Source organism: Amblyomma mixtum, chromosome 10 (genome assembly GCF_055824585.1).
Source record: "Amblyomma mixtum isolate Tamu chromosome 10, ASM5582458v1, whole genome shotgun sequence".
Taxonomy (NCBI): Eukaryota; Metazoa; Arthropoda; class Arachnida; order Ixodida; family Ixodidae; genus Amblyomma; species Amblyomma mixtum.
In genome coordinates this window covers 30,340,235-30,363,323 of record NC_143021.1, presented here as the reverse complement: position 1 = coordinate 30,363,323, position 23,089 = coordinate 30,340,235, and positions in this window count along the sequence as shown.

Sequence of the window (23,089 nt, the reverse complement as noted above, 5' to 3'; positions counted from 1 at the left end):
TTCTCATCAGGCCGCTCCCGAGGAATATGCACCCGTCCCACCATGAGCAGCGCCGCAGAGCCCGTGCGAAGGCACTCCATCGAGCGTACGGCCCCGAGCCGGACGCCGTATGGGTGGACGCTGCCTGCACGGGTGATGAAGCGACAGCAGCTGCGGTGGACTCCTCTTCATCCACCCTCCTCACACTACCTCTCCCTCCAGACACGTCCCCAGAGGCTGCAGAGGAAGCCGCCATTGCACTTGCTATAACCCGCACGGAAGCCCCGTATATTTTAACTGACTCTAAAACTTCGATTCTAAATTTTGCTCGAGGCGGAGTACATGTCCCTGCTTTTGACATACTGGACTCGCCCGATGCACCCCCGCCCCGCCAAGTGGAGCTGATATGGGTGCCTGCGCACTCCAGGAATCCTTTTAGCCGCCAACCTTTTAGCCCGAGGAGTGAACGAAAACACCGTATTCACTAGAAGCGCCTTTGTTCATTCCAAACCATCGAGCTGGCATGGCGGAGTGATTAGCATGCTCGTCTCGCACTCCGGAGACCTGGGCTCGATTCCTGAACTGGACCAATTTCCTACTCGGCTTTATTTATTTATCTGGCGTGATTAGAAAGGTTAATTAGGCTAATTAGGTGATTAAGCAATTAATTAAACTCATTCCCACTTACTTGGAGCATCAATTAGGCAAAAGTACAATTGGCCCGTTTGAAACTAGCGCACTGTGACGTCACGACCATTTCGACCAATTGAAAAGCGTGACATTTCTGTCGACAACTGCTTACAACGATGAGGCATTAAAGGCTTCCGCCTTAAAGCTTTGATTTTCAAGCGAGTTTCGACCCTTCAAATGTTTAGGACGACCGCACCGCCCCCACATTACTCGCAGGCGCCCAAGCCGCGTATGGCCATGGCACTTGCACCCCGTTTCACTGAGCGAAGATCGGTGTCCGTGTTCTGCAACGCAAGGAGGGCCTCCCATTCCTGCCATGTTCCGATCGGGAGTGCAGCCGAAGAGGAAGTGATCTAAGGTGGCGGGCGATTCTCCGCAGAGAGCGCAATCTCGGGAAACAGGGGGGAAGTAGGATTGAAGCTTAGGGCAGGAAACAGTTCAGTACTGCAGTCGCCTCTAGAGGATTTGTTAAATTATACGGGGCTCTACTCCGCTTAAAACGATGCGTGATATGCGAAAGCGTGGTGGTGGTCGTGGGAACATTTATTAGTAATGGAGGTATGCTTGGAACAGCCCACAAGGAACCGATCTTTACAAGCACTAGGTAGAGGTCAGGCCGTTAACTGTGTGGCTATTGTGAACTACCGCGGCCGTGTGCCCTCCACTGTGGTGACCGCCGGAGGCGTCACGTAGTATACCCGCCCTGTTTTGTTGGCATAGTGTCGGGCTAGGGCTTCCGCTCGTGCCAGGCGCCAACCATTATGATCTTCGTGTCACATGAAGGCTGGACATGTTGGCACAGTTTGGCAGCAGTGCGCAAACCGTTCGCACATTGCTTATTGCTGCTGCTTTCTTCGCAGCCTCATCTGTGCTGACCGGTTTCTGCTTACCAGCGCGTGGGACCAAGTGGCTGACGCATCGTCGGCTGAAAACTGAACTGTTTGAACTGCCTGTGGCCCTCTACTGGTGACTAAGCGCAACCAGCGTTGGACTTCCGCCCTCCCTGCCTACAAAAGCCGTCCCTGCGAGAGGCTTCCGCACAGTTTGGCAGCAGTGCGCGAACCGTTCGCACATTGCTTATTGCTGCTGCTTTCTTCGCCGCCTCATCTGTGCTGACCGGTTTCTGCCTACCAGCGCGTGGGACCAAGTGGCTGACGCATCGTCGGCTGAAAACTGAACTGTTTGAACTGCCTGTGGCCCTCTACTGGTGACTAAGCGCAACCAGCGTTGGACTTCCGCCCTCCCTGCCTACAAAAGCCGTCCCTGCGAGAGGCTTCCGCACAGTTTGGCAGCAGTGCGCGAACCGTTCGCACATTGCTTATTGCTCCTGCTTTCTTCGCAGCCTCATCTGTGCTGACCGGTTTCTGCCTACCAGCGCGTGGGGCCAAGTGGCTGACGCATCGTCGGCTGAAAACTGAACCGTTGGAACTGCATGTGGCCCTCTACTGGTGACTAAGCGCAACCAGCGTTGGACTTCCGCCCGCCTCTGCCTACAAAAGCCGTCCCTGCGAGAGGCTTCCGCACAGTTTGGCAGCAGTGCGCAAACCGTTCGCACATTGCTTATTGCTGCTGCTTTCTTCGCAGCCTCATCTGTGCTGACCGGTTTCTGCCTACCAGCGCGTGGGACCAAGTGGCTGACGCATCGTCGGCTGAAAACTGAACTGTTGGAACTGCATGTGGCCCTCTACTGGTGACTAAGCGCAACCAGCGTTGGACTTCCGCCCTCCCTGCCTACAAAAGCCGTCCCTGCGAGAGGCTTCCACACAGTTTGGCAGCAGGGCGCAAACCGTTCGCACATTGCTTATTGCTCCTGCTTTCTTCGCAGCCTCATCTGTGCTGACCGGTTTGCGTATTCGCCAACTGCAGCCTGTACAGCCACAAGGCTTGAAACCACGGTGAATCGATCCCGGTGACTGAAGATTGTCACAACGGCTTACCTAAAAGGGATAATAAATCCCTAAATAATGCTTAAAAGTCTATACCAACCTATTGTTATTGACCATGTAATATTTAGTTTAAAATCAAAACTGATATTCCAGCGCTGTGAATAATCTGTATTAAAGTATGCAGAAAATGTTTTGAAAATCTTAAACGGCGTTATATGCCACTAAGCATCACGATTTGCGACCTAGAAGGCAAAAAATAAAAGAAATGAAATAAAAAAAAAAATAAAATTACCGTACAGCGAGGGCAGTCGAACGGCCGACCTTCCATATGCAACACGTGCCCCTAATCCACTGCGCCATAGCGGCGATGTCAAGCCATCGTTCTGAATGAATATTTATAACCAGCCTTAATGTGGCTGCTACCTGCCGGTGGGCGGCGCTGTCATCGCTGGCTGTACCGGCTGCATTTGGCGAACAGGCGACCGGTTTCTGCCTACCAGCGCGTGGGACAAAGTGACTGACGCATCGTCGGCTGAAACCTGAGCTGTTGGAACTGCATATGGCCCTCTACTGGTGACTAAGCGCAACCAGCGTTGGACTTCCGCCCCCCCCCCCCCCCCCCCCCCCCCTGCCTACAATAGCCGTCCCTGCGAGAGGCTTCCGCACAGTTTGGCAGCAGTGCGCAAACCGTTCGCACATTGCTTATTGCTCCTGCTTTCTTCGCAGCCTCATCTGTGCTGACCGGTTTCTGCCTACCAGCACGTGGGACTAAGTGGCTGACGTATCGTCGGCTGAAAACTGAACTGTTGGAACTGCATGTGGCCCTCTACTGGTGACTAAGCGCAACCAGCGTTGGACTTCCGCCCGCTAAACTTCCGCCCGTTTCTGAGGTCAACGCACTCAGGCAACAAATTAGTGAAGTGCTTAAGGTCAACGAAAGTCTGAAAGCGGAAAACGAATGCCTTACGCTCAAAGTGGAGGAGCTTGAGCAATACAGCCTCTCGAACAACTTACAAATAAAAGGTGCGAAAACCATTGATGATCCTGCTGCCATCGTTAAGAAAATCGGCGATATAGTTGGTGAACCGATCACTGACTCAGATATCAACATATTCCACACTGTTAACACGCAAAACTCCGGTGAGCAGAACATTGTAGTTCGTTTTGTCCGTCGTGATAAGCGGCATGCGCTACTGGCAAAAGCTAGGAAGCACAAGTTGACAAACAAAACGCTCGGCTTTTCGGATGACGATGCAGTCTATGTGAATGAGCACTTGACTCCAGCAAACAAGAAGTTTCTCGGCGCGGCCATTGCGCGAAAAAAGCAAATGAAGTGGAAATTTGTGTGGACAAATGGTGGAAAGATTTCTTCAAAGCAGTCTTAAGGCACCAATATCCTCTGGATTCTCCAACATGACGATTTAAACAAAACGAGCTAAGTAAACTTTGTTGTGTACCGACTTTTATATCTGCTGCAATCTTATCATGCAGTCTCATGCAGGGTGCGATTACTACAGCTGTGACGATTTGAATTCTTGAATGAGATTAACTGAAACTTTTTTGCGGCTATGCATGTAAAGTTCGGAGCATGCGAAACAAAGGCGACTCTCTCACCCTCCTACTCTCGTCGCTGCACACTAAGTTTGATGCTGTTCTGTTCACTGGAACCTGGTTGTCCGCACAGGATGAACCTCTTTACCTTGATGGTTATAAGTACAATGGTTTTACAAGGCCTCATGGAAGAGGCGGTGGTCTTGCAATTTAAAAGTGCTACACGCCTACTGTAATTGAAGAGTTTTCGATCATAACTCCCAATTATGATTCGGTTTAGGTTGATGGGGTTTAACGTCTCAAAGCGACTAAGGCTATGAGAGACGCCGTAGTGGAGGGCTCCGGAAATTTCGACCACCTGGGGTTCTTTAACGTGCACTGACATCGCACAGTACACGGGACTCTAGAATTTCTCCTCCAAAGAAATTCAACCGCCTCGGCCGAGATCGCACCCGCGTCTTTCGTGTCAGCAGCCGAGCACCATAACCACTGAGCCACCGCGGCGGGTCGCCAATTATGAGTTCCTTTCTATATCTTTGTCACACCTTATTATTGTTGCAATCTACTGACCACCCAAGGGTAACAAGCAGACTTTTTGTCATTTTCTGGAGTGCCTGTTCGACTATCTAGCTTCTATTAAACTTCCTTTTCTACTTTTGGGCGATGTGAATATAAATATAATGTCCACAGATCCGTATGCATGCGAATTTAAGAACATCTTGTCATCGTATGCTTGCTTCAACTACATAGCTTTGCCTACAAGGGTGACTACAGAAACAGCCACTCTGCTAGATGTATGCATAACCAATCAGATGTCCCCCGAGCCCCTATCGGGCGTGCTAACTGCGGACATTAGCGACCATCTGCCTGTACCCAGCATGGTCCAAACAGCTGCACACACACCTTTTCTCGCATGAAACAAAAACACAGCTCTCAGAGGTGTTCACGGACGTAGATAACCATCTTCAACACCTATGTGAAGCTCGTCGCAGCCTCATCCGCCGTTGGCGACGCCAGAAGCACAATAGAAAGCGTAAATATTGAATTTCTGAGCTCACCCACAAAGCGGCAGACTACGCGACGCAACTCGCCGATCCAACTGGGTGCATAGATGCAACACGGCCGCGCGACAAGTGTCCAGCCACAACACACGGCATCTTTTTCGAGCCCTAATCGACCCAACCCAAACCCTAAGCGAAACACAAAAGCCCATGCACATCGGGACCGGTATCTTTGTGCAGCCCAAGAACCCTCTGGATCTACATATTCTTATGCAGTCAGAGAGAACAAGGAGCTGGATCAATCTTTCCAGCTCCATTATCTGCGGGCGGCACTCCCCAAAACGAAACAGGGCACTGCGCCGGGAAGGAATAAGGTCACCGTGAAGCTTTAGACGAACCTGACTGACTTAGCATACAAGTCCCTCCTCGAATACATAAATGCGATTAGGCGCGGGGGCACGCCAAAGCAGGCAAACCAATTGACATATATAACCCTCTTCCATCTCTCTCACCTCCTGTGTGGGCAAACTAACGGAGACGATGGTCGTCGTCATATTTTAAACGCAAATATATCTTTGTGAGCACCATGTTCGGATTCCACACACACAGATCCACACAACATGTTGTCCTGCAACTCAAACGGGAAGTCCTTGATCCCTAGAATGTCCACATAATGACCGGGTAGTACTCGCCTTAGATCTTAAAGGGCCTTTTGCCGACGTAAAAAACGAGATTGTACTCACTAACCTAAACCAGACGGACTGCGGCCTGAACACATTCCGATACATATGCCAGTTTCTAACGTATCGTCAATCCTACATCCGCATCCAAGGTAAAGAGCTTAGTCCTTACATACTCTGCCCACGGGTAACCCCCCAAGGTTTGGTACGTTGCCTTCTGCTCTTCCACCCGGCTATGATGCACCTGCTGGCCCAGCTGGGTGGTGTCGCCGGCGTGTACCACGCTCTGTACGCCGATGAGATCACCTTGTGGGCCATGCAGGGCAGCGTAGAGGACATTGAAACCAGCCTGCAAACAGCGGCGACGATAGTAGACGGCTACTTCGCCGATGAGGTCTTCAAGTTCTCAAAAATGGGAATTTGTACACCTCCGTCCCTCATAAAAGTGCGGAACTCAAATCTCGCTCTCTCTCGTAAGAATGGTACAATGCGTCAAACTGCCGAGATACGAGTATTATGACTCTACATCGACAAACACCGACGGCCAGACACTACCTTGGCCAAACTTCGTAATGTGGCGACAAGCTGGGCCGCATGGTCCGCCGGGTTTCCAAAAAACGCGCGGGGTTACGAAGTAAGGATGCCCTGCGGCTGGCAAACGCCTTCGTGTCCAGTCGAGTTCTCTGTTCGACTCCTTATCTCCACCAATGGAAACAAGAGAAGGATGCCCTTGTAGTTCTCCTTCGCAAATTATTGAGCGTGCCCTGGACCTCCCCATCACTACTTCAAACAACCGGCTTATGGACCTTGGGGTGGTGAATACTTTCAGAGAGCTCCAGAAGGCGCGCCTTCCAAGCCAGTAGACGCACTTGTCGCGAACGGAGTCGTGTCGCCGCCTTCTTGCTCGACTCTATATACAACACACCTCTCCCATGGAAGACAGATTTCACATCCCAGAACTGAGGTTACGCGCACTACATGTGCGACCTCTTCCTTTTATTTCCTTTATTTCTTCCTTTTCAAGAAAGAGGGAGCTGAGGCAAAAGGCTGTAGTGCCTGACGAGGCCTCAGCTTCCATGTACAGTTTGAAGTACAGTGCAACGGGAGAAAAAAAAATGAACACGTTACAAATCAAACGTCCAATGCATTACAGAGCAAAAAAGAGAAGCGGGCTCACACATTCCATAAATTGTGATCATAGCCGAGCAACAAAAATGACAAAGGCTGACTTCGCTTGCGCTTGGAAAATATAGATGAAACATAAAAGAATTTTTCAGCGTTAAAGTGACACTGAGGAGAAATTGAAGTTGGCTTGCATCGACACATTACCAGCTCCTGATTGCAAAAACGCCACTCATACTGACAACAAAGCTCTTGTAACGTAGAAAAGAGAAAGAACCAAAATGCAGGTATCGCCGCCACAGGCCAAACTCGCAAGTACAAGCGTGATGACGTCATAGGACAAAAGAGTGTTGCTAGAACCAATGGTTCTAACAACACTGGGACACGAGAAGCGACGAATCACTGATGCGCAGCCAATGCATGTGCAAGTCTCTTTGACATCGCCAGATGGCGCCACGTACCCGGCAGCTACGCGCGCGCCTGCAGCACCAGGACCAATCAGCGCCTGCTCACCGGCGCTAGGCGGGCTCCCAGTATTCCGCTAACGGTAACAAGGTACACGGTATGCTAAAGGTGTCCATTTGCGAGAACTTCATTGAAGACTTCGAGAGCGGGATCCATCGTAACGCTGGCAAAACGCCGGTGCAAACGTAAACGAAGCGACGGTAGCGACGGCCGCAATAGCCGATAGATGCCTTCAACGTGCGGCCGGCGATAGCTTACTTTTCGGCTGCTGCTAGGCCGCACTGCTGGCCGCGAGAAATCACGGAGTCTGCATTACGTCATGTGCACGTCATGTTTCACGTCAGTTAGTCCTGTGTCGTCATAAGAGAATCCCAAGTTTTAATCAGAGCGGCGGGAAACTTTTTTAACTTCGAACCAAAATTTCTTAGAAATAAATGCATCTTTCGCTGCCGACCAAGTGGCAACAAAGTCATGAAATGGCGAACTATCGGATTTTGCTTTAAAAAGAATATTGATACAGCTCTCCTCACTGTCCCTTTAATATTACTGCTCGGACACAAAAAGGGGCTGTATTTGTTAGGTAAACTAACTGTGTCAGAAGGTCAGCGCACAGCTGCTGAAGGATTTGACATATCATTTTGCATTAAGCGGCGTTTGATTAATTTGTTAAACTTTTTGAGAGAAACACTAAAATCAAGATCACCCGAGAAATTATTTAGGGCGGTAGATGCTTGATTGTCTGTTTTCCGTAGTTGGTGCGTGTCCTAGGGACTAGTTTCCTATGTGCTCGGAGGCTATACTGTGATGAGGAATTGTCTGTAATGGTATTATACAGCCGGGTTTTGTAGATATGTTGGAACAAACGATAAAAATATACCTGATCTGCTTTAACCAAATTGTGTTTGAGGAAGAGAGGTGCTGCAGCCAAATATTGAGGATGACCGTGATACCCTTCGATTGCTCGTAATGCCTTCTTTGCACAAGTATCAATTTGTTGTAAAGCATTTAGTCGTAGTGCCCCAGAGGAGGCAGCAATAAGACAATTTAGAATACAAAAGTGCATAGTACATAGATAACTTCAACAATTTAGGTAGCAGATGGCTTATTCTATAAAGGCAACCATATTTTTTAGACAGATCGGATGTAAGATGGGCTTGGCAGCACCCCAACGATGACGACCGCTTCTCACCTGCGACGCTTGTTCTTGCTGCAGGTGTCCATCTGCCTTTTACGGTGCGACGCCCACTGCGACGACTGGAAGGATGCCGGAAGGCCCTCATGGATGCCGGCCTGGACGCCGGAACGGCGCGGTGCCGAACATGTGCGGCAGCACTGCATCACGCCCGCCACCCCCACGTCAGCGACAGGGTTGCGCCAGTGCCCGGCACCACCGCCGGATGGAAACGCCCCCAGGCTATCACCGCTACTTCCGATGATGATTCACCAGCGATCAACCTGCTCCCCACCTGACCTTTGTATAAACGCAACACCAGCCACCGCCGCGCTCTATGGGCTTGACAGCACCCCAACGATGACGACCGCTTCTTACCTGCGGCGCTTGTTCTTGCTGCAGGTAAATTCTCAATACGGCTTATTTGCGCGACGCACGCGGTATGCTGGTTCACTGGTGCTGACAGGCCAATGTGTTGCATTCATATTGCCTCTGATTGTTACCATGTCATAAAGCAGTTACTAATCTTATCAGGCGATATTGAGCTAAACCCCCGGTCCCCCCACCCTTCGTTCCGATGAAAGTGGCATTTTCGAAGCACTCGACGAAATCCGACCCGACCGAGCCTCACTTCTCACAGAAATGAAGGCTATCCACCTCAAGCTTTCCCAAAGTGACGAAGCATTTGAAGAAATTAAAAACCGACTGGCAAAAATCGAAGCCGACTGTTCATCGATAACAGCTGTAAAGAAACAAGTGAACGAAGTACAGGCGCTCTCCGAACAGAACTGTGAGCAGATTGCTGCTATTAAAAGCAGACTTGATGATTCGTACGACAGGTCGCGCAGATCAAACCTGTTTTTTTTTGGCCATAAAGATGACGAACGGGAAACATGGGCGCAGTCAGAGGCCCTTATTATCCAACCCTGCAGCGAGCAGTTAGACGCCACTCTTGCTCCCCTAGATATCGAAAGAGCTCACAGGCTGGGAAAGTTTGGGGCGGACCGAAACCGACCAACAATTGTTAAATTTGCGCATTTTAAGGTAAAAGAAAAGGTTCTTTCATGTGCCAAAAAACTCAAAGGCACAAGTACAGTATTTCTAAGGACTACTGCCTAAGTACTCTTGCCTCTAGAAAGCGCCTTGTGGAATTCGAAACGGCACAGGAAGAAACTAAATTCAAACTCAGGCACGACAAACAAACCATCGGAAAGAAAACTTATACTTTTGACCGCAGTAATCAGATGGTTGTCCCCCACCCTTTACACACGTAGGAAACACTTGTCTTAAACCTAGCCGTTCTTACTTATCCTTTATATATACTGATATCAGAAGCCTTTTGCCTAAACTTGATCCTCTCAGCAATATAATGCACACAACAGAGTCTAACGTTGTTGTTCTTACCGAGACATGGCTCACATCATGAATCACCCACTCTGAAATTCTCTCGCTTTCTTCCGAATTAAATATTTTCCGGCGGGATCGAATCGACAAGCGTGGGGGTGGCGTACTGCATAGCAGCCCACCGAAATCCCCAATGCATCGAATTAAAAATATCATCGCCCCTAGAAATCATATTTGTTATTTCCAATGCCTCTTACCCGCCTATAATAAGCGGCGCCTGTTATCGCCCCCCCCGACGCCAACGCTTCTTTTGAAGCGGAATTCTACGCAGTTCTTCAATGCGTAACTGCAACGCACCGCCAGTCACCTATTCTGCTGTTGGGAGACTAACTTTCCTGCTATTACCTGGTCTAATCTCGCCAAAACACTATCAAAGAATAACATTGAAAGTGACTTCGTAAACACGTGTCTAACCTTTGGACTAACGCAAGTAGTCGCCCAACCAACACGTCATAGCAGCAATTCGTCTAATACACTCGATCTGATCCTTACCTCTGACTCCGATAAGCTCTCTTCGCTCACATATTTACCAGGTCTTAGTGACCATTCCATCGTGCATGGTTCGTTTCATTGCCATCTACCGGGTACACAAACAATAATGAAAACAATAACATTATATGACAGAGGAAACTATTCCGCAGTCAATACTGCACTTGAGGAATTTTCCACCTGGCTTCTTGAGGACTTTTCAAAACGTTCCACTGAGACTAACTGGTTACTTTTCAAGGATAAAATGCATGAGCTGATAAAGAAGTACATACCCACTATCACTGTAACCGATAAACAATCATCGCCATGGTTCAACCGCACGCTGAAACGTGTCAACAACAAAAAGAAAAGACTCCTCCGCTCTGCTAAACGAATTAACAATGAATGTTCGTGGAAAAAGTATTACACTGCGGAAAAGGAGTTTGAGTCACTCGCTAACAAAACAAAGCGTATTTTCTATTCATCAGTTTTGTCAACCATGTTAAAAAATGATCCTAAAAAATTTTGGAGTACTCTAAACCCTAAACGCTCACAACCATTACAATTACACGATCCCTGCAATCACCCGATTCCTGCAAGTCAAACAGCCGAAGAACTAAACCGTGTAAACCGTGCATTCAGTTCTGTTTTCACGCAAGAACCTGCTAACCATTTACCAGATTTTCCCCATTACGATCACACAGTTATGCCTGAGATCACTTTTAATCCTCCCGGTATTGTGAACATCATTGACTCATTAAGGCTTTCATCTTGTGCAGGTGTCGATGGCATTAACACCAAGGTACTTAAACATTCGAAAAACACTGTCAGTGTGATTTTATGCCATATTTTCCAGCAATCATTGTCATCAGGAGTGGTGCCGGGTGGCAAGGTTGTTCCTGTGCCGAAAAAAGGTCCTCTATCTTTATATTCTAGTTATCGTCCCATTTCACTAACTAGCGTTTGTTCAAAACTAATGGAGGATGTGCTTTACTCTCGCATAGTAAAATTTCTGATATCTGTCACTTTTTTTCATCCTAATCAACATGTGTTTCACAAAGGGCTATCATGTGATACTCAACTAGCTTTATTCATTAACGACATAAGCTCTAATCTCGATTTAAACATTCCGGTGGACGCTCTCTTTTTGGATTTTGAAAAGGCATTCGACAAGGTTCCCCATCAACGACTTCTACTTAAACTTTCAAGCTTACACATTAACCCCCTTGTATTAGATTGGATACGCAATTTTCTCACTAACCGGAAACAATTTGTGTATGCTAATAAACTTTCGTCATCTTGCTCCCCGGTCCTTTCCGGTGTCCCCCAAGGCACTGTGCTTGGGCCTTTGCTTTTTCTAATCTATATTAACGACCTGCCTAATAATATCACTTCTCATATCCGCCGATTTGCAGACGACTGTGTAATCTACAACCCCATCCATAACACCTCTGACTCTGGCTTACTTCAAGACGACCTTAAACGTGTTGAAGCCTGGTGCAACACTTGGTTAATGTCCTTAAACACTAATAAAACGTCATTGCTTTCTTTCCATCGGCGCCAAATATCAACCCTTCAAGTATGAAATGAGTGCATCTGAAATAGCATCTGTTCAATCGTATAAATATCTCGGCATCACATTTTCTAACACACTTAATTGGTCAGCGCACAAAACAAACATAACAAACGAAGCCAATCGCACTCTTGGCTTCCTCCGTAGGAACTTGCGACTCGCTTCTGCTTCAATTAAAACATTAACACACCTCACATTTGTCCGGCCGAAGTTTGAGTACGCATGCTCAGTCTGGGACCCTCATCAATCTAACCTTTCGAACACTCTCGAATCAGTTCAGAATCGCTCAGCTAGATTTATTTTTTGGACTACTCGTATCACACCAGCGTCACTGCACTTAAATCTGAGGCTAATCTTACTAATATCGATTCCAGACGTTGCATCTTTAGGCTCTGCCTCTTTTATAAATTTTATCACAGCCAACTTGGTGTTTCAGCTATCTTTCCAGCTCATCGCTTATCAAGCCGTACCAACCATCCCAAAGCAGTCTACCCTCCCCCAGCACAGACTACAGCTCATCTTCGCTCATTCTTCGTGAAAACTGCCCGAGACTGGAACAGCCTGCCAATCGACTCCGTGCACCACTCCGATCCACTCCACTTCAAGGCTGCCATCCAATCTCACATTAGTGAAACATTCAGCCCATCCCTCATGTAATACCCCATACCTGGGGCATTTGAGGTATTGATAATAAATAAATAAAAATAAATAAATAAGTAACATGAATATTCCAAGAAAACGTTTCGGAAAACCAGACACCGAGGACTTTCAGACTGCTGACTCTATCTATTATTGTGTTCTCGTACTGAATATTGACTGCGTAGGGTGCGACACTGTTTATGGATCTAAATATAATGTAGGTAGTTTAGGGCCAGACTATTTGCCTGCAACTACATATGTAATCGAGTTAGGTAAATATTAGCCACACGTTCCAGGGCAGGCAGTGAAGAAAAGGTTCGTGTCATCTGCATACATTACAAGATCAGGTGAGTCTAATATTCGTGATATATCATTAATGTAAACTAATAATAGAAGTCCTAGTATAGAACCTTAAGGAACACCCTGGGTTTTGGCAAGCCTGTCAGAAGAATTCTCATTTATTCGAACATATTGTTACGTTGCCCGAAAGGCTAGTCAGAAGCAAGGGCGACCGGAGCGCAGAGCGAACACAGGAGGCACCGAACACTAGCGCGCGCACACCAGTCAGGCACTTCCTTCTCAGCGTCTTCTGTGAATATCCGTTGCATGGCCCCCCGTCCGGAAAAACACCGTCACGGTGTACTGGATGACGTTGAGGGGCATGGCGAGAGGTAGGGTTTCAGGCGAGAGACGTGGACGATATCACGTTGAAGGTGGCGGGAGGAAGCGTGCTGGAAGGCCGGAGCGATCTCGTGACAGCGGTTGCCTGGCGCAGGACACGGTACGGGCCAACATAACGGGAAAGAAGTTTTTCGGAGAGGCCGACGCGGCGAGATGGGGACCAAAGCAAGACGAGGGAGCCAGGAGAGAAAGAGACTGTGCGGTGACGGCGGTTGTAGAACTCCTGCTGGGAGGCCTGCGAGGCGAGAAGTCGGGAGCGTGCAAGTTGACGGGCGTAGTCAGCACGGGCAATGGCGTCTTGGGCGTATTCAGAGGACGGAGCAGCAGGAGTAGGCAGTAGCGTGTCCAAAGGCAATTGGGGCTTGCGGCCGTATAACCGGTAAAAAAGGAAGTAACCGGCAGTATCATGGCGGGAGGAGTTGTATGCGAAGGTAACATACGAGAGAGCGAGGTCCCAGTCGCGGGGATCGGGGGAAACGTACATAGCGAGCATATCGGTCAGAGTGCGGTTGAGACGCTCAGTAAGTCCGTTTGTCTGCTGGTGATAGGCGGTGGTGAGCTTGTGCTTAGTAGAGCAGGACCGAAGAATGTCGTAGACAACCTTGGACAGAAAGTAGCGGCCGCGGTCGGTAAGAAGTTGGCGGGGAGCACCATGGTGCAATATGAGGTCGTATAGCAAAAAGTCCGCAACATCTCTAGCTGTACTGGTTGGCAGTGCCCGCGTGATCGCATAACGGGTGGCGTAGTCCGTGGCAACTGCAACCCATCTGTTGCCGGAGGTGGACTCTGGAAACGGACCCAGAAGATCCAAGCCGACGCGATGGAAAGGTTCTGGGGGCACGTCAATAGGTTGAAGTGTGCCAGCTGGGAGAGTAGCAGGGCGTTTCCGGCGCTGACACTCATCGCAGGCTGAAACATAGCGGCGTACGGAGAGCGGAACAGGCCGGGTCAAAAGAAGCGACGTCGCGCACGGTCGTATGTACGCGATACACCCAAGTGGCCAGCAGTGGGGAGATCATGGAGTTCATGAAGGATAGCAGGTCGAAGGTGCTTGGGGACAACGAGTAGAAGGTTGGGGCCATCCGGATTGAGGCTGCGGCGATACAAGATTCCGTCAGAGAGCACAAAGCGCCGCATCGAGGGATCAGACGGAGTGGAATTGAGGCGGTCGATAATTGATCGCAAATCGTCATCGCGGCGCTGTTCTTCGCCCATGTTGGCAAGGACAGAGATAGAAAACAGGTCGGCTTCGGTGGCAGTGCCAAACAAGTCACACTGGCCAATGGGGGTAACGGGAGAGGCAGTCGGCATCTTGGTGTAACCTGCCAGACTTGTAAGTCACGGTGTAATCATACTCTTGCAGACGCAATGCCCATCTCCCAAGCCGCCCCGTAGGGTCCTTCAGAGAGGAGAGCCAACATAGCGCATGGTGGTCGGTTTTAACCGTAAAAGGGCGGCCGTGTAATTAAGGACGGAATTTGCCAACTGCCCAGACAAGGGCTAAGCACTCACGTTCTGTTATGGAGTAATTGCGCTCGGGCGCAGAAAGAAGGCGGCTGGCATAGGCGATGACACGGTCCAGACCGGATTGTCGCTGAGAAACCACAGCGCTGATGCCGTAGCCACTGGCGTCAGTACGGACTTCGGTGGGGGCCGCAACATCAAAGTGCGCCAAAACTGGTGTGGTGGTCAGCTTGGCGATCAAAGTGGAGAAGGCTCGTTCTTGGTCAGGTCCCCAGACGAAGGTGGCGTCTTTCTTCAATAGGCCGGTGAGGGGACGGGCGAGGTCGGCGAAGCCCTGAATGAATCGACGGAAGTACGAGCAGAGCCCCAAGAAGCTTCGGACATCGTGGCAAGATCGGGGAACGGGAAAGTCTTTCACAGCCCGGATCTTATCGGGATCAGGGTGAACCCCCTGGAAATCAACGATATGGCCAGAAGAGTGATCTGACGTCTCGCGAAATGGCACTTCGAGGAGTTAAGCTGTAGGCCGGCACGACGAAAGAGGGAAAGAATCTGGGAAAGGTCTTCGAGGTGGGATGAAAATGTAGGCGAAAATACAACGACGTCGTCCAGATAACACAGGCACGTGGTCCACTTAAATCCCTGCAAAAGGGCGTCCATCATGCGCTCAAATGTGGCTGGCGCGTTGCATAGGCCAAAAGGCATTACTTTGAACTGATATAGCCCATCAGGGGTCACAAAAGCGGTTTTCTCACGGTCCTTCTCATCGACGGCAATTTGCCAGTAGCCGGAACGAAGATCTATGGAGGAGAAGAATTTGGCTCCGTGTAGGCAGTCAAGGGCGTCGTCAATACGCGGCAGAGGATAGACGTCTTTTTTAGAGGTCTTATTCAGGTGTCGGTAATCAATGCAGAACCGCCAGCAGCCGTCCTTTTTCTTCACTAGTACCACTGGAGAGGCCCAGGGACTGTGGGATGGTTCGATTATGTTCTTGGCAAGCATTTTTGTGACCTCGTTGTTTATGACCTTGCGCTCGGCGTGGGAGACACGGTAGGGCCTGCGGCGAATGGGAGGGGCATCGCCGGTGTCAATGCGGTGCGTCACAGCGAGAGTTTGGCCCAGTGAGGTGTTGTAGAGGTCAAAAATGTCGGAGAACGACTGGAGAAGGTCACGAAGCTGAGAAGTTTGGGCGGGGCGGAGATCGGTGGGCATCATGGTCGTGAATGCGTCCGAGGACAGCGGAGTGGACCGCGGTGGGTCTGGTGGGTCGCGATTAGGAGAGGCATCTAATGGAGCCACATGGCACTGGGCGAGTGGGGACAACGTAGCGACGCACATGCCGGCTGGAAGCAGCTGTGAGGAGAAGCCGAAGTTCAAGAAAGGTAGAGACAGGGTGTTGGCTGTAACGGTGGCGATGGTATGGGGCAGGACAACACTGCGGGTCAGTGCGAGGTCAAGGACTGGCGCAACGATGTAGTCACCATAGAGAACAGGGCGAGAAGGCGTGAGGAAAAGGAAGGTAAGGCTCGAGGGGGCAGGTGGGCATAGTCGGGGCAGGTCAACCGGAGCGACGAGTCGATGGGGTCAGGATCGAGTTGGGGAAGCTCAAGGTGAAGGACACCCTGCGAGCAGTCAATCAGGGCAGAATGATCCGACAAAAAGTCTAAACCGAGAATGAGGTCATGGGCGCATGTGTTAAGGACAGTGAACTGAACCGGCGTACTGTGGTCTCCGATTGTCACGCGAGCGGTGCACAGTCCCTCGACAGCAGGCATGGCACCATCCGCGACGCGCACACGGGACGTTGCAGGCGTAAGGACTTTACGTAGGCGACGGCGGAGGTTAGCACTCATCACGGAAATATGGGCACCAGTGTCAATAAGGGCGCGCACAGGAACACCGTCAACTGTAACGTCTAGCAGATTGGGTCGAGTCGTCAGTAGAGGGTTTGAGGTCCGGGTCGTTGATGCAGCGTCACCTCCGGGAGCTGCATCACTTAGTTTTCCCGATGAGAGGGGCGGTAGGACGCAGCAGTCGAAACACGAGGCGACTGCGGTGAGCGTGAGCGGCGGGCTAGCGGCGAAGGCGAACGGGAGGACTGTCGTGGAGGTTGACCGGCGGCCTCAGACGTCTCGGATGGGCGGCGGGGTGAAAAGCGGCGAGTGTAGTTTGGACGGTAGTAGGAGGTGTCTCGCGGGGGTGACGTCCAGCGACTGCGGCAGTGGCGGGCAATGTGGCCGACCCGAGAGCATTGAAAACAGATTGGGCGGTCGTCTGGCGTGCGCCACTCATTCGGATCGCGGTAACGCCGTGGTGAATAATAGGTGGGACGGAAAGGGATCGGAGGTGGTTGCTGTGGGGACGAGTTTCCGATGGCGCACAAAGCCGGAGGAAGGTTGAGATGGGCGAGTTCTTGCCGCACGACAGCCTGAATAAGCGACACGGAAGGCAGTGTGTCATTAGGTGTGGTCGATGATGTTACCACAGGGGCTAGGGCTTCGAGTTCATGGCGAACAATTCTTGTCACTGTGTCGGTGACAGGAGGAGACTCTGAGGGCACTTGAGTTTGAAGTCGTTGGTCCTGGCAAGAAGATGTAGCGGCTGTGTTTGGAAGTCGGGACAACTGTTGAGAAATGCGACGGCTTTTGACTTGTTCGAATCGACGGCCCTCCTTGATAATGCTGTCAACAGTTGTGCAGTCTTTGCAAACGAGCAGATGAAAGGCATCGTCAGCAGTGCCTTTCAGCACGTGGCCCACCTTGTCGGACTCGGTCATGGTGGCATCGACTTTGTGGCAAAGTGCCAATACGTCCTGTATATAGGCCACGTAACTTTCCGTCGACGACTGCGCACGAGAAGCAAGCTGCTTTTTCGCAGTGATCTGCCTATCGTCAGGTCTTCCGAAGAGTGCTCGCAATTTCTCTTTGAATATATCCGAACTTGTAAGTTCTTCTTCGTTGGTTTCAAACCACACCCTCGCCGTTCTATTCAGACAGAAAACGACGTTAGCAAGCATTAACGTTTGATCCCACCGGTTATATGCGCTTTTTCTGTCGTAAAGGCTTAACTAGTCGTGACATCGGTGCCGTCGTTTCCCGAAAAAGTACCGGGGTCACGGGACGAAGCCATGACCACGAAAGGAGCAGCAGAAGTGGTCGGCGACTCGCTGGGTGGGGCCATGATGGTAGTAGCGCCGGTTTGACGACCGCTTCGGAGCTCCGTGGTACTGGGGACGATACCCGACACGCTCCACCAAAGATTTTACGTTGCCTGAAAGGCTAGTCACAAGCAAAGGCGACCGGAGCGCAGAGCGAACAACACAGGAGGCACCGAACACTAGCGCGCGCACACCAGTCAGGCACTTCCTTCTCAGCGTCTTCTGTGAATATCCGTTGCAATATTGTAAACGGTTTTTTAAATAACTAGTCAGAAGATCCAGGGTTATTCCGCGCACCCCCGCCGCCATGTAACTTACTGAGGAGCATTGTATGCTGCACGGAGTCAAATGTCTTGCGAAAATCAAGAAACAAACCCAAGCTGTACCTTTGCAGCTCCATATTGTAGATAATTTTGTCTTTGATCCTGAGCAGTGCTTGTTCGGTGGACCTGTTTTTTTAAGAATCCGTACTGTGTAGAAGCTATTAGTCTATGTTTGTCAAAAAAGTCCTGCAATCTGCACTTAATCGCAGCCTCGAATACTTTAGATAATAAAGGTAGTACTAAAACAGGCCAATAGTTGGTGATTTCATTCCTGTCATCACCTTTATAGATTGGACACACGCGAGCAATCTTTAAATCGTCTGGGAATACTCTCGTTTCAAACATAAGATTGATAATGTGAGCCAACGCGCCAGATATAGATGAAGAAACATACTTTAACGGTACTGCTGCTACTTGGTCATACCCAGGTGATACGTTATTCCTAATGTTATTGATTAATGCTTCCACTTCATTGGGAGTTGTTGGTGCAAACAATACGGAACTAGGTAATGGTGTAATGAGAATCGAGTAGTCACTGCTAAGTTCGGGTTTATCATTTGCTGTGGTGCCTACTGTCACGAAAAACTCGTTCATTGCGTTTGCCAAGCTGGAACCAGTGAGTGTACCATCTGAAGTTATAATTTCATTCAACTCGTGAACTATGTTTTTATTGCATAGTTTATTTATTTCTTTCCAGACTTTTCCCTGATCATTCTAGACTTTCGAAAACCGCTGGCTGTAGTAGTTAGTCTTAGCAACTTTAAGGTCGGTATTTAGTGCATTTCTAAACTTCTTATATTCATTTAGTAGGGCTATGTCACGGCTCTTAATAAACGTATGGTACATTTTATTACGTGTCCGAATGCGTTGGTACAGTGATTTTGTCATCCAGGGCTTTTTATACTTCTTTCGTTTAAACGTTCTTACACGAAGAGGGAAGGATTCGTTATAACACGCCACAAGGAGTTTGAGGAATGTGGCATAGGCCTCATTTACATCATAAATTGTGTTGATATCCCAAGTTATACTATCAGTTAGAGTTTTAAATCTAAGAAGACTAGAATTATTTATGTCTCTGTAATTGTATGCAGCTTTGTTAAGTGTTCTCTTATTTAGAATAACGGGAAGAAAATAGAATACAGGCAGATGGTCGCTAATGTCCGCAGTTAGCACGCTCGATAGGGGCTCGGGGGACATCTGATTGGTTATGCATACATCTAGCAGAGTGGCGGTTTCCGTAGTCACCCTTGTAGGCAAAGCTATGTAGTTGAAGCAAGCATACGATGACAAGATGTTCTTAAATTCGCATGCATAGGGATCTGTGGACATTAGATTTATATTCACATCGCCCATAAGTATAAAAGGAAGTTTAATAGAAGCTAGGTAGTCGAACAGGCACTCCAGAAAATGACAAAAAGTCTGCTTGTTACCCTTGGGTGGTCAGTAAATTGCAACAATAATAACGTGTGACAAAGATATAGAAAGGAACTCATAATTGGGGACCCGCCACGGTGGCTCAGTGGTTATGGTGCTCGGCTGCTGACCCGAAAGACGCGGGGGCCGAGGCGGTTGAATTTCTTTGGAGGAGAAATTCTAGAGTCCCGTGTACTGTGCGATGTCAGTGCACGTTAAAGAACCCCAGGTGGTCGAAATTTCCGGAGCCCTCCACTACGGCGTCTCTCATAGCCTTAGTCGCTTTGGGACGTTAAACCCCATAAACCTAAACCAAATCATAATTGGGAGTTATGATCGAAAACTCTTCGATTACAGTAGGCGTGTAGCAGTCGTTTAAATAAATTGCAAGACCACCGCCTCTTCCATGAGGCCTTGTCAAACCATTGTACTTATAACCATCAAGGTAAAGAGGTTCATCCTGTCCGGACAACCAGGTTTCAGTGAACAGAACAGCATCAAACTTAGTGTGCAGTGACGAGAGTAGGAGGGTGATAGAGTCGCCTTTGTTTCGCATGCTCCGAACATTTACATGCATAGCCGAAAAAAAGTTTCAGTTAATCTCATTCGAGAATTCAAATCGTCACAGCTGTAGTAATCGCACCCTGAATGAGACTGCATCATAAGATTGCAGCAGATATAAAAGTCGGTGCACAACAAAGTTTACTTAGCTCGTTTTGTTTAAATCGTCATGATCGAGAATCCTGAGGATATTGGTGCCTTAAGACTGCTTTGAAGAAATCTTTCCACCATTTGTCCACACAAATTTTCACTTCATTTCCTTTTTTCGAGCAACGGCCGCGACGAGCAACTTCTTGTTTGCTGGAGTCAAGTGTTCATTCACATAGACTGCATCGTCATCCGAAAAGCCGAGCGTTTTGTTTGTCAACTTGTGCTTCCTAGCTTTTGCCAGTAGCGCATGCCGCTTATCACGACGGACAAAACGAACTACAATGTTCTGCGCACCCGAGTTTTGCGTGTTAACAGTGTGGAATATGTCGATATCTGAGTCAGTGGTCGGTTCACGAACTGTATCGCCGATTTTCTTAACAATGGCAGCAGGATCATCAATGGTTTTCACACCTTTTATTTCTAAGTTGTTCAAGAGGCTGTATTGCTCAAGCTCCTCCACTTTGAGCATAAGGCATTTGTTTTCCACTCTCAGACTTTCGTTGACCTTAAGCACTTCACTAATTTGTTGCCTGAGTGCGTTGATCTCAGAGCTAATGTTTTTTGCTTCGTCACATGTGTCGCTGCAAAACTGTGTGCTATCTTTTAGTGAACGTAGTTCCGCTCTCATTTCTCGCTTGCAGTCTTTGAGGGCCTTCGCAATATCCTTCGTCATGGTAAGGAAACTTCAACAACAAACATACAGCAAATTTACAAGGCAAGTAAAGTTTGGCAGCAGTGCACGGCTGGATAAAAAAAGGGGTAGTAGCAGTATAGTATATTAGCGCTTACCTGCGAAGGAAGCAGGAGCAATAAGCAATGAGCAAACGGTTTGCGCACTGCTGCCAAACTGTGCGGAAGCCTCTCTTAGGGACGTCTTTTGTAGGTAGAGGGGGGGGGGGGGGGGGGGGGGGCGGAAGTCCAGCGCTGGTTGCGCTTAGTCACCAGTAGAAGGCCACATGTAGTTCCAACAGTTCAGTTTTCAGCCGACGATGCGTCAGCCACTTGGTCCCACGCGCTTGTAGGCAGAAACCGGTGAGCACTGATGAGGCTGCGAAGAAAGCAGCAGCAATAATCAATTTGCGAACGGTTTGCGCACTGCTGCCAAACTGTGCCAACATGTCCAGCCTTCATGTGACACAAAGATCATAATGGTCGGCGCCTGACACGAGCGGGAGCCCTAGCCCGACACTATGCCAACAAAACAGGGCGGGTATACTACGTGACGCCTCCGGCGGTCACCACAGTGGAGGGCACACGGCCGCGGTAGTTCACAATAGCCACACAGTTAACGGCCTGACCTCTACCTAGTGCTTGTAAAGATCGGTTCCTTGTGGGCTGTTCCAAGCATACCTCCATTACTAATAAATGTTCCCACCACCACCACCGCGCTTTCGCATGTCACGCATTGTTTTAAGCGGAGTAAAGCCCCGTATAATTTAACAAATCCCCTAGAGGTTACTCCGGTACTGAACTCTTCCCTCCCCTAAGCTTCAATCCTACTTCCGCCTTGTTTCCCCAGATTGCGCTCTCTGCGGAGAATTGCCCGCCACTTTAGATCACTTCCTCTTCGGCTGCCCTCCCGATCGGAACATGGCAGGAATGGGAGGCCCTCCTTGCGTTGTAGAACACGGACACCAATCTTCGCTCAGTGAAACGGGGTGCAAGTGCGGCTTGGGCGCCTGCGCGTTTTGTGGGGGCATGCGGTCGTCCTAAACACTTGAAGGGTCGAAACTCGCTTAAAAATTAAAGTTTTATGGCGGAATCCTTTAATGCCTCATCGTTGTAAGCAGTTGTCGACAGAAATGTCACGCTTTTCAATTGGTCGAAATTGTCGTGACGTCACAGTGCGCTAAATTCAAACGGGCCAATTGTACTTTGGCCTAATTGATGCTCCAAGTAAGTGGGAATGAGTTTAGTTAATTGCTTAATCACCCAATTAGCCTAATTAACCTTTCTAATCACGCCAGATAAATAAATAAAATCGAGTCGGAAATTGGTCGAGTTCAGGAATCGAGCCCCGGACTCCGGAGTGCGAGACGAGCGTGCTAACCACTCCGCCATGGCAGCTCGATGATTTGGAATGAACAAAGGCGCTTCTAGTGAATACGGTCTTTTCGTTCACTCCCATATTCCTCCCTTCCCGTTACGGCGAGGTTCAGGTGTCCACCGAGGTATGCGAGACAGATACATTTCCTTTCCTTAAAAACCAATTTACCGACGAGCAAGGCGTGGAACCGAACGGGCGAGGGCGTTCTGTGGACTCCCTGGCAGCGTTGGAAGACGCTGTCGCGTTTCAATCTTAGACGCGAAGCTTAACATCTTAAAAACACATCAGTGACACAAGCAGCAACACAACGCTTAAGGCTTCCGCCTCACGGCACTTTAGGTAAAAAAAGTGCCCCCCCCCCCCCCCTGAATTTTCAATCCATTACATCTTGCCTTCTCTTATGGTGCGGTTCGGGGATCTATCGAGGTGTGAGACAATTACTGCGCCATTTCCTTTCCCACAAAACTAATTTTCAGTAATTGTCTCACTTCTTCCTGGACACCTCAGCCGGGCCGTGAGGAAAGGGAGGAATATGAAAGAGGAAAGACAGACAGAGGTGCCGTGGTGAAAGGCTCCGAAAGAGATTCGACAACTTGGGGATTACTTGTAACGTGCACTGACACCGTACAGGCGCATTAAACTCGGGCTCTTTAAATGCGGTCGC